Below are 12,915 nucleotides of genomic sequence, written 5' to 3'. Positions count from 1 at the left end.
AGTATATATGCAAATAAATAATTTCAGGGAGAAGTCACTATTAACTCAGGGAATGATGAAAGGCCTTGTGTAGAAGGTGGCATTTAAGTTGAAACTTGAAGGAAACCAGTGTAAGATTAAAACTAATATCCAGTAACTCCAAGTATTATATTTTATATGATTTATTAATAACTTGAGGAAATAGAAAGACAAGAGTAAAGCCTGAATAAAGAGCAGTTTTTTCCGACTGCATTCACAGGAGAAGAGAGAAGAAGGGATGATGTTCCAGAAACTTTATCTACAAAACGTAAGACGTGATGTGAGGATGAAAGTGGGATGGTAGGAATCATAGCTCAAGGGTACAGAAATTACCCCCCTCCCTACCCCCTGATTCCCATGGAAAATGAGCATGTAGAAATCTCCCAGATTTACCTGCCTAGTGTCCCCATGGAGTCAGTACACATAACCAACTTATAACTCTAAAGATTTTTAACTAACGGTACATACAATATTGCAGTTTCTAAGGGGAAATTACAATAATTTGGGGATAGAGGGAAATAAAAGAGAAAAAGAACAAAACCAATGTTAGGTGCATTGACAAAAAGCCAATGGGGGCAGTCCCCTTTGGTATAAGAGTGTACATTCAAAACAAAAACATTCAACCCCCTACAGTTCAATTTCACTACATTCCAAAGTTCATTCTGGATCTTTTGGTGCAGCGTGTGGCTTTTGCAGCTATCTTCATGGCATCTCCTTCAAACAGTTTACTTTCTGGATTCCAGGAGGGAGCAAATTTCTTGTCCTAAAATTATTCTCAAAAGAATTTAAACTTTGCATTATAGGATAATAATAAACCAGGGACTCTAAGAGTTAGAGATGAGTAGAAAACACATACCAGGCATGGGAAACCAAGAACTAAAGATTTCATTTTCAGAAGAATAATATCTAGTTAGCATTTATGCTAAGCTTTAAGGTTTGTAAAGCACTTGACATCTATTTTTTCCTTTTAGTCTTTATAAGAACTTTAGAAAAGGGACACTATTTTTTTTTATATTTTATTTGATCATTTCCAAGCATTATTCATTAAAGACATAGATCATTTTCTTTTCCTCTCCCCCCACCCCCCATAGCTGACGCGTAAATCCACTGGGCATTACATGTTTTCTTGATTTGAACCCATTGCTATGTTGATAATATTTGCATTAGAGTGTTCATTTAGAGTCTCTCCTCTGTCATGTCCCCTCAACTGCTGTATTCAGGCAGTTGCTTTTCCTCGGTGTTTCTACTCCCATAGTTTATCCTTTGCTTATGAATAGTGTTTTTTTCTCCTAGATCCCTGCAAATTGTTCAGGGACATTACACCGCCACTAATGGAGAAGTCCATTACGTTCGATTATACCACAGTGTATTAGTCTCTGTGTACAATGTTCTCCTGGTTCTGCTCCTCTCGCTCTGCATCACTTCCTGGAGGTTGTTCCAGTCTCCATGGAACTCCTCCACTTTATTATTCTAGAAAAGAGACACTATTATTATTATTATTCCTATTTTGAAGCTCTCACACAGTGGAAGACTCCAAGAAAAGGCTGTACAACCATTCATTGGGCATATGGTCGAGCAGATACATGGTCAGTTATAAGTTGGACTAGTCCCTGCCAACTTGGGGATTCCATGTTTCTGAGAGTGAAAGGACTTGCACACAGACACAGAACGCAAACCTGGTTCCTGCTAATGCCAAGGTCAGTGTTCTTTGCTCTAGAGCTTCCCCATCTCTATCCCAGTCTTTCATAATCAATCTGGTGAAAGTGGACAGGACAGATTGAAGCAGGGGAAAGTTAGGGGTCAGGGATATTATGTGAAGTTCCTTTATCAGAGAAGGCATGAAATGATTTGAGGCTGGACTACAGCAATGGTGGTGGGAATGGAAAGAATCAAATCTAAGAGATTTTTTTTTTGAGGTCTTATTTTTATCTTAGAATCAATACTGTGTATTGCTTCTAAGGAAGAAGAGCAGTAAGCCCGAAGGGCTAGCTAATGGGGGTTAAGTGATTTGTCCAGAATCACACAGGTAGGAAGTGTCTGAGGCCACATTTGAACCCAGGACTTCTTGTCTCTAGGTCTGGCTCTCAATCCATTGAGCCATCTAGTGGCCCCCAAATCTAAGAAGTTTCTTAAAGGAATCATCATGGGTTAGAAACCGTGAAGCTGAGTAAATAGTTAGATAATCACGTCTGTCTCAATAATTGTGGTGTTAGATTTTAGTATGATAAAAATATTTAATCAAAGAGCAGAGGCCCACCCCATAAAGCTTCATTTGAACAGTTCTCATGAAAACACTTGTTTATGGTTTGGGCAGGTTCCTTAGTTATATATCTTGAGTCATCCATTCTGAGAATATGAATTTGGGTAGCAAGAGGATGCAATACTGGTGCCATAAGAGGGATGTTTAGATTGGAGAAGTCTGGGTGATAGTCTTTCGAGTGTGTGGGTGGAGTAACATAAAAGTTGTCTTTAAGTATTTATTTATAAAATTTTTTAAAATTATTTTTATTTTGGTTGGTTCCTCTCCTCCCCCGGAAAATAATTTATTTTTATAATTTTTATTTTTCATTATTTATTTATTTAATTTAGAATTTTCCCCATGGTTACATGATTCATGTTCTTTCCCTCCCCTACTCCCACCCCCTCCCATAACCAACAAGCAATTCTACTGGGTTTTACATGTATCATTAACCAAGACCTATTTCCATATTATTAATATTTGCAGTAGAGTGATCATTTAAAGTCAATGTCCCCAATCATACCCATCAAACCATGCGATCAATCATGTGCTTTTCTTCTGTGCTTCTACTCCCAAAGTTCTTTCTCTGGATGTGGATAGCATTCTTTCCCATAAGTCACTGGATCATTTCATTGCTGCTAGTAGAGAAGTCCACTACATTCGATTGTGCCACAGTGTATCCATCTCTGTGTATATGGTTCTCCTGATTCTTCTCCTTTCACTCTGCATCTATTCCTGGAGGTTGTTCCAGTTCACATGGAATTCCTCCAGTTCATTATTCCTTTTAGCACAATAGTATTCCATCACCAACAGATACCACAATTTGTTCAGCCATTCCCCAATCGAAGGGCATCCCCTCATTTTCCAATTGTTTACCATGACAAAGAGTGTAGCTATAAATCTTTTTCCTTATGATCTCTTTGGGGTATAAACCCAGCAGTGTTATGACTGAATCAAAGTGCAGACAATCTTTAAGCACCCTTTGAGCATAGATCCAAATTGCCATCCAGAATGGTTGGATCAATTTGCAACTCCACAAGCAATGCATTAGTGTCCCAATTTTGCTGCATCCCCTCCAACATTTATCATTTTCCTTTGCTGTCATGTTAGCCAATCTGTTAGGTGTGAGGTGCTACCTCAGAGTTGTTTTGATTTGCATTTCTCTAATTATGAGAGATTTAGAGCACTTTTTCATGTACTTATTAATTGTTTTTAAGTATTTAAAGGTCTATCCTATCATTGAGAAATTCTAGAAGAAGCTGAGGTTCCCTCAGCTCATCTAATCCAGTCAGTATTTGAACAAGAATCCCATATTGGTTATCCAGCCTTTATTTAGAGGTCTCTATTGAGAAAGAATCCCCCATCCCCACTCAACGCAATCTATCCATTCCATTTTTAAATAGTTCTAAGGTTTTCTTTTCATATTGTCTTTAGATGAAAGGGTACATAGAGATCTGGATTTGGAGTCAGGAAAATCTCAGTTCAAATCCTGACTCAGATACTAGCTGGGTTAAGGCTCTTAACCTCTATAACCTAATTCCATATCACATCAAGTAAATGTGTTTCCTTATCTATAAAGTAGGAATAAATAATAGCACCCACCTCATAGGATTTTTGGGAGGTTCAAATGAGATAACATATAAAATGTGATTTTAATTTAATAATCATATTAATAATTAGTGATGATAATAATAATATGTGACTTTTAACTCTTGCCTTTGAGCACCAAACAAAATAAATCTAATTATTAAGGAGTATTGCTTTATATCTTTCAGCATGGTAAGTAGAAAGAACATTAGCTTTGAAGTCAGAGGATTTGGGTTCAAATACTGTTTCTGAAGTAACGTTAGCCAAGTCACTTTACTTTTCTGGGCCTCAGTTTTCCTCATACATAAATGAGGCATTGGACAAGATAGTCTCTGAGTTCCCTTCAATCTCTTGATCATGGTCCTAGCACCTATTTTTTTCATTTGGACCTTGAAGAACAAACAGAACAAATCAATCAATTAAATATTTTACATGATTCCATATCTGTATAAGATATGGAATCTGTATAAGATATCTGTATAAGATATAAGAAATCTGTATAAGATAGTCTTACTATCTCAGTCGGGGAGGAAGGGAATAAATTCAAGACTCAAAATTCTTTTTAAAATATTGGGAATTATTTTTATATGGAATTAGGGGGAAAACTAAGTTAAATTTAAGAAAAAATTTAAAACTCAATCAACAGACATTGATTAGACACTATGTACCAAGGGCAAGTTATGCAGAAACTAAGGAAGACTACAGCCAAGCTGGAGAATGTCCAGAGGAGAATGACCAGATGGCGAATAACTCTATAATCAAACCATGCGAAGATTAGTTAAAGAAACTAGGGTGTTTGGTTAGTCAAGAAACATTTGTCAAGTACCTACTATGTGCTACACCCAGTACCATGACCTGAAAATACAAAGAAAGGCAAAAATGAAAATCCCTGCTCTCCAGGGTCTCCCTGTCTAATGGGAGAAGCAATAAGAGATATGCAGACAACTATATGCAAAGGAGAGTCGTTTGTCCTTCATTTGCAAAGAGGATCAATGATATCATGGGGTGATGACTTGTGCCTGGATCAGATTTAAATGAGGCAGAATTGCACAAAGTCATCTGCCTCTCTTTCTCTTCCACAATCATTCAAGTCCAATAAGTAGCAAGACAAACGTCAGGACAACTGGCGATGGCCTGGGATATGGTGGATGATTTGTCATCTTGGATGTCAGATCAAGGTGTAAGCACCCAATGGCACCTGCTTTAGCTGCCATCATGACTGCTAGAACAAAAATTTCTCCTGTTGGAGTAGGAAAGCAAATCAAAGCATACAATTTCCCCCTTGTTTTCATTTTGGGGTTTTGGTCTTATGTGATTATTCTCTTACAAAAATGAACACTATTATAAATATGTTTTGCATGACAATACATGTATAATTCAGATCAAATTGCTTGCCAGCTCTGGGAAGGGGCAGGGAAAGGAGGGAAGGAGACAGTTTGGATCATGGAACTTTGGAAAATTTATGTGGAAATTTGTGATATGTAATTGGTAAAATAAAATATATTTATAATTAAAAAATTTTCCCCTCATTTGTTCATTCTTTCAGGAGAAGTTTTCACATCTCCTTAAATCATTCATGAGTTTGAGGCCTTTTGGCTACCTGATTTACTCCATCTTCTGAGATGTGTTACTGGGGTGTGGCTATTGTGCATGCTACAGATTCTTGGAACCACGGGTGAGAGGTGGGTGAAAGATGGACACCAAAGGTGGATGAGTAACCTTGAAAAAGTCTTGGCAAGCCCTCACACCAGAGGCGCAAGTCCTCCCTGACTACCTGGTACACACCTACACACAAGCTATAGAGTGGATAAATTGTTTAACCTGGAAAAGAAAGACAAGGGGTGATGCATTCATTGTTTTCAAATATCTGAAGGGCTGTGCTGTGCTATGCGTACCATGGTTACTCTTACAGCTCTGAGTACTTTGGCTTATCCTTGTGCCATGGTGCAGTGATGGAGCAAGCCTGTAGCAAAGGGATTCAATATGCTAACAGATATTTGGGGAAGTTGTATAGTTTGGGAAGCATGAAATCTATCTCACCCTTCAGAGTGCAAATGAAACCCACTCCCCTATGTATGCTGCTTCCTCCATTAGAGAGTAGGCACTCTCTTTGTTTTTGTGTTTCTATCCCTTGGGCTTGGCGCATATTAAGAATTTATCAAATGTTTTTTGATTCATTCGTTTAGTCTCTGTCAGACATAGGAAACTAGTTAAAGGATTCTGAAAATGGTCTTTATGTTCTGGAAGATATCAATCAATTTATTCACAATCTTTTTTTTTTTTTACCAGATCAAAAAATCTCAATTCCTTCAGCAAAATTTTCATAAAGAATTCCTTTACTTTGTGTGAAATATGTCATCAGGCCCAGCTAGTTTCTGTAGATACACTATTTTTTTTCCTTATCCTAATCTGACTTTTCATTTTTCCCTCACAACTAAGATTTGCCTTGGTCAACTCTTTGCATTTGATCTCTGGAAAGACAGAAGTGAAAAAGACATTAAAATTCTCTGACTATTCACAACTCTCTGTTATTAGTTTTCCCTTCCTGTCTATAAAGGGGTGTGTGATTTTCTCTGGTCCTCTTTTTCCCTAAGAAAACTGAAAAAATGGTTGGGTTATTTTTGATGTCACTGGCCAAAGCACAGTTCATTCCTCGTTGTAATCGTTCTAATCTTGTGGGTTGTACTCTCGTGCTATTCCTGTCATGCTATTGGCACACCTCACTGTAAGAACCTTAATATATGAAACTCTACACCGACAAAAAGCTAAACGACTCATCTAATAGAGTGAACTCCTTAAGGGTAAGGAATATGTCATTTTTGTCTTTGTGGCACCTAGCACAATACTTGACATGTAATAGACACTTAATAAATCCTTATTGCCTGAATGACCCTTATTTATAAAGAGGAAGAAGCCAGTCAGTAGACATTTATTAAGTGCCTACTATATACCAGGCACTGTGTTAAGTACTAGGGATACAAGTATGAAAAAGAAAGACAGTTCCTGTTCTCTAGGAACTTTCAATCTAAAAGAGTCTTGCCTTTACAAAAAACTGAGTTCCCTTTAAGACACAGCTAGATAGTACAGTGGAAAGAATCCTAGACTTGGAGTCAAGAAGACCTGAGTTTGATTCCTATTTCAGTTTTACTGTGTAACCATGGATAAGTGATTTAATCTAATCCAGTCTTAGTTTTACTATCTGTAAAATGGGGGTGATGATATCATTTACCTCATAAGGTTGTTATGAGAATACAATTAAATAACATATTTTACAAATCCTAGAAGTTATAGAAATGTTCTTGTCCTCTTCTTCCTCCTCCTCTTCTTCCTCCTCCTCCTCTTCTTCCTCCTCCTTCTCTTCCTTCTCCTCCTCCTCCTCCTCCTCCTCCTCTTCTTCCTCTTCCTCTTCCTGCTCCTTCTCCTCTCCCTCTTCCTTCTCCTTTAACTTCTTGTCCTCTTCCTCTTCTTCTTTATAAATGTATAAGGGTGAAGGGTGGTGATGGAGATTGGGGTGAAGATGGAAGTCTGGTGGGAGTAACAGTGAAAAAGTGGGCATAGGGGCATTATGGACTGAATCTGCTGACACCCTCTTACAGGTGAACCAATGGTATTTTGTGGGATTACTTGACAATACTGGGAGGGAACCTAAAAGGAGAAAGGGAACAGAGGCATAGGAATCTATATTGTAATAAGAACAAATTAGTGGCTAGGATGAGGGGAAGGTGACTCCTGTGGTCTCAGAAAGACAAGTGCCTACTTGAATGGACAAAGAGGAGGGAGGAAGGACCGGAAGGAGGCTTTGTTTTGGTGGTGGCAGGTAGTTCCACTGATAAATATTCTTATGGGTGTTGAAAGATGGTTTGTGAAGGGAGATAAGGACCTTGAACTGAATGTGACCTGGGGAATTTAGTGCTTGAAAAGCCTACTTATTCTAATTTGGTTTGGAATTCTAAGGGTGACCAGCACTTGAATGAGAGGGACAACATAGACCTAGGGAGAAAGTTTTGAGGCAGCTGGGGGAAAAATAATTAATAGGGGAGGGTATAGATTAGTAATGGGCTGCATAATCAGGGATGTAGGGAAGAAGGGGTAGTATCTTAGGATAATGTCCTCTCTGATACCTACAATAACTGGCATTATTCTGGTAGTGAGGCACAATGGAAAAGGAGAATCCATGGGGCAAGTTCTATAAGCCAATAGTAGAAACCACCCAGAAGGGAGAGCCGAGAATGGCTACCTTGGTAGCATTGATTGCATGAGAAATACAGAGAAAAGAGAAAGACCAGATAATTATTAAGATCACTAATAAGAGAATGAGAATCTAGAATAGATAGAAAGAGAAGATGCCTAATGAAAAGAATGAGAGAAATCCTTTTTTTTTTTTGAAAGAAGCATAAAAGTGCAATTTAAAGAACTAATGAATACTTGTTGAAGGAGAAAAGAGGAAGGGGGAATCTTCTTAACTGAGAAGGGGAAAAAGGGGAAGAATTATATAAACAAATAAAAGCAGGAGAGAAAAGGGAACTAATAAGAAAAACCCCAAAGTGAAAGGGATAACAAGCTAGAGGAGAGTGATTAGGGGTGAAGAGAGGAGAGCCAGTGGGAACGGGATCATCTTTTAAAAGAGAGGTAAATTCACTGAAGGAACATAGTACTGTATTTACAGCAGAAAAGGGAAAATAACCATAACTTAAAAAAACAGCATTAGAAACAGATGAAGATTTAAGCCTAAACTTTCATAACTTTAATTGTGAATGGATTAAACAATTCAATAAAACAATAAAAAAGAATGGGCTGGATAAGAAATAGAAATCTTGCTATCTTGCTTATAAGAAATGTCTAATGTCAGACCTTTGGGAAGGGAAATACTTCAAAACCAAGCAAGAATTAGAAAGAATTACAAAATGCAAAATAAATAATCTGGATTACATCAAATTAAAAAGTTTTTGTACAAACAAAACCAATGTAACCAAAATCAGAAGGGTAGCAACAAATTGGGAAACAATCTTCATAAAAACCTCTGACAAAGGTTTAATTACTAAAATTTATAAAGAACTAAATCAATTGTACAAAAAATCAAGCCATTCTCCAATTGACAAATGGGCAAGGGACATGAACAGGCAATTCTCAGCCAAAGAAATCAAAACTATTAATAAGCACATGAAAAAGTGCTCTACATCTCTTATAATCAGAGAGATGCAAATCAAAACAACTCTGAGGTATCATCTCACACCTAGCAGATTGGCTAACATGACAGCTATGCAAAGTAATGAATGCTGGAGGGGATGTGGCAAAGTGGGGACATTAATTCATTGCTGGTGGAGTTGTGAATTGATCCAACCATTCTGGAGGGCAATTTGGAACTATGTCCAAAGGGCGATAAAAGACTGTCTGCCCTTTGATCCAGCCATAGCACTGCTGGGCTTGTACCCCAAAGAGATAATGGACAAAAAGACTTGTACAAAAATATTCATAGCTGCGCTCTTTGTGGTGGCCAAAAATTGGAAAATGAGGGGATGCCCTTCAATTGGGGAATGGCTGAACAAATTGTGGTATATGTTGGTGATGGAATACTATTGTGCTAAAAGGAATAATAAAGTGGAGAAGTTCCATGGAGACTGGAACAACCTCCAGGAAGTAATGCAGAGCTAGAGGAGCAGAACCAGGAAAACATTATACACAGAGACTGATACATTGTGGTACAATCGAAGGTGATGGACTTCTCCATTAGTATCAATGCAATCCCTGAACAATCTGCAGGGATCTAAAAAAAAATACTACCCACAAGCAGAGGATAAACTGTGGGAGTAAAAACACCGCTGAAAAGCAACTGCTTGACTACAGGGTTGGAGGAGATAAGACTGAGGAGAGACTGTAAATGAACACTATAATGCAAACTCCAACAACAGGGAAATGGGTTCGAGTCAAGAACACATGTGATAACCAGTGGAATCATGCGTCGGCTATGGGAGAGGGAAAGGCGGGGGGGGGGGGGGGGGGGGGGGAGGGAGGGGAGGGGAGGGGAGGAAAAGAAAACGATCTTTGTTTCCAGTGAATAATGTATGAAAACGACCAAATAAAATAATATTAAAATTAAAAAAGAAATGTCTAAAAAAACCAAAGACATATGCAAAATAAAACTGAGGCAATGGGGGAAATTTTCTTATATATCAAGTGAACCCAACAAAGTATGGAATTTCTATCATGCTAACAAAGCAAAAACAAACATTCAAAAATTAAAAAGAAGTAAACTATTTTATATGGAAAGGAATAATAAACAACAAACTAATAGCAATAATAAACTCGTATACTCCAAATACCTTAGCATTTAAATTTGTAAAGGAAACATTATCTGAGCTACAAAAAGACACAGACAAACATACACTAATGAACAGAGACTTTAATATCCTTTTCTCAGTTTTGCATAAGTACAACATAAAGATAAACAAAAGACAAAACATGGAACAGATAAATTCTGGAGAAAGAAGAGTTAAAAGACTTATGGCATTTTCTAAAGGGGCAGCAAAAGAATATACATATTTCTCAGCATCATATGGAGCTTTTTACAAAGACTGACACTATGCTAAGGCACAAAGATACTGTAAACAAATGTAACAAGACAGAAATAGTTAAATACCTTTAAATAAAATAAAACAAAAATGGTAATTTTTGTTTAGGGATCACAAACAAAAGGCACAGGCCCAAGTAGAAATTTAAAATGAATATTAAATAATTAGTGCATCAAAGAACAAATCATAGAAACAATTAATATTTATGTAAAAGAAAATGGTAATGATAAAACAACACACCAATATTTTTGAGATGCATCTAAATCAGTCCTCAGGGACAAAATAATATCCTTATAAACATATATTAACAAAATAGAAAAAAGAGAATATATGAGCATTAAAAAATTAGAACATCAACAAGTAGTCCTAAAATAAGCACAAAAAATGATATATAAAAAATTAGAGAGGAAATAGATAAATTGGAAATAAAAAACCCTAATGGAAATGATTAATAAAACCATAAGTTTATTCTTTTAAAAGACTAATAAAATCAACAAACCCTTAGGTAATCTGACTAAAAAGAAGAGAACAGAAAAATCAATTAAATATAATAGCAAAAAGGCAAGGAAATCACAGCTAAGCCAGTAGAATTATTAAAAAAAGTTCACATTTATGTATTAACAAAACTTAGAATATAAAAGAAACCAAGGAATATCTTAAAAAATATAAAATATTCAAACTAATAGAAGATCAGATAGAGATCCTTTTTTAAAACCCTAACCATCTGTCTTAGAAAAGTACTAAGTACAGGTTCCAAGGGAGTAGAGTAATAAGGGCTAGGCAAATTGAATTTAGGTGACTTGCCTCCCATCACACTAAGAAGTGTCTGAGGCAAAATTTGAACCCAAGACTTCCTGTCTCCATGCCTTGAGTTCTATCCATTGATCCGTCCTAGAGATGTTAAATAATCAAAATTCAGAAACTTGGGATAACTTTCATGATATAAGAAACAGAAGATATCAAAAATATTTTTTTAAAAGAAGTTGTTACAGAATAATGAATGTTTCACCTTGTTTTTTAGAGCTACAACTGTGGAAGGAAATAGATACATGCTTGTTAATTAAACAATTTGATTGATTGCTAGGTGCTAATGAGTACTTAAGACTTTTTTGCCTCTTAGTATGATAACTCCACCCCAAAACAAGGAGGAAGTTGTTGGTTGCTGGGAAGAAGTTCATAACAAGCCAATTCGTTGTTTAGACTCCATCATCATTAGAGCATAATAAGGAATATCTCAGTCTATACACTTTTCTTTTCTCCCTAATGCTACTCTTTCAAACCCCCCAAATATAGAGCAAGGACTTTATATCACATGGATAAGTTTTGAGTGAATAGACCAAACCTTGCTTCACATCCTATTTAGCCATTGACTTTAGCCACCTGCCCAACCACCTCTACCTCTTGCTTTAAGAAACCTAATCAAATCAATACTGCCATTTGAATCTAAAAAGAACATATCAGTTAACTTCACTCACAGTCCCAGTTACTTCCATAACCAACATCCCTCTCTGACTGCCACTCCCCACTATCTGACAAAACTCTCCACCTATTATTGGCTATTAAGTGTTTGTAGAGGGGCCTTCCTCAACCAGAATCCTTCCTACTTGGATGAAATCAGTTCAGGATTTTTTTAAAAAAAGTATTTGGTCAATCATAAAATTTCAATCTAATGCTATATTAGATGTTTACATATTAAAAATGCTACTTATTAAGTTTGGCCTCATAGGAAGGTTACATCTCCCTTCAGGTACTCTTATGGGTCTTGTAGGTATCTAGTTTTTCTTTCTCTTTGTTTCTTTGATCCTTTCTTCGTTTCTTTGTTTCTTCGTTCGTTCGTTCCTTCCTTTCTTCGTTTGTTCGTTCGTTCGTTCGTTTGTTCGTTCGTTCGTTCGTTCGTTCGTTCGTTCGTTCCTCCCTCCCTCCCTCCCTCCCTCCCTCCCTCCCTCCCTCCCTTCCTTCCTTCCTTCCTTCCTTCCTTCCTTCCTTCCTTCCTTCCTTCCTTCCTTCCTTCCTTCCTTCCTTCCTTCCTTCCTTCCTTCCTTCCTTCCTTCCTTCCTTCCTTCCTTCCTTCCTTCCTTCCTTCTTTCCTTCCTTCCTTCTTTCCTTCCTTCTTTCTCCTTATCGTCTGTCTTAGAATCTATACTGTGGGTCGATTCCAGGGCAGAATCACACAGCTAGGAAGTGTCTGAGGCCAGATTTGAATCCAGTATCTTCCTTGTCTAGGCCTGGCCCTCAAATCTTTAGGTCATTTACTGTGTGTATCTATTTTCTCTAGGGTGGAAGCTAGATGGCACAGTGGATAAAGTGCTGGCTTTGGAAGCAGAATGACTAAAGTTCAAATGTGACCCCAGACACTTCCTAGCTTTGTGACCCCATGTAAGTCAGATAATCCTGTTTGCCTCAGTTTCCTCATCTGTAAAATGAGCTGGAGAAGGAAATGACAAACCACTCCAGTATCTTTGCCATGAAAATCCCAATTGGAGTCACAAAGAGAAAGACAGG

Source organism: Monodelphis domestica, chromosome 3, assembly GCF_027887165.1.
Source record: "Monodelphis domestica isolate mMonDom1 chromosome 3, mMonDom1.pri, whole genome shotgun sequence".
NCBI classification, from domain to species: domain Eukaryota; kingdom Metazoa; phylum Chordata; class Mammalia; order Didelphimorphia; family Didelphidae; genus Monodelphis; species Monodelphis domestica.
Note: the sequence above shows the minus strand (reverse complement) of the source record.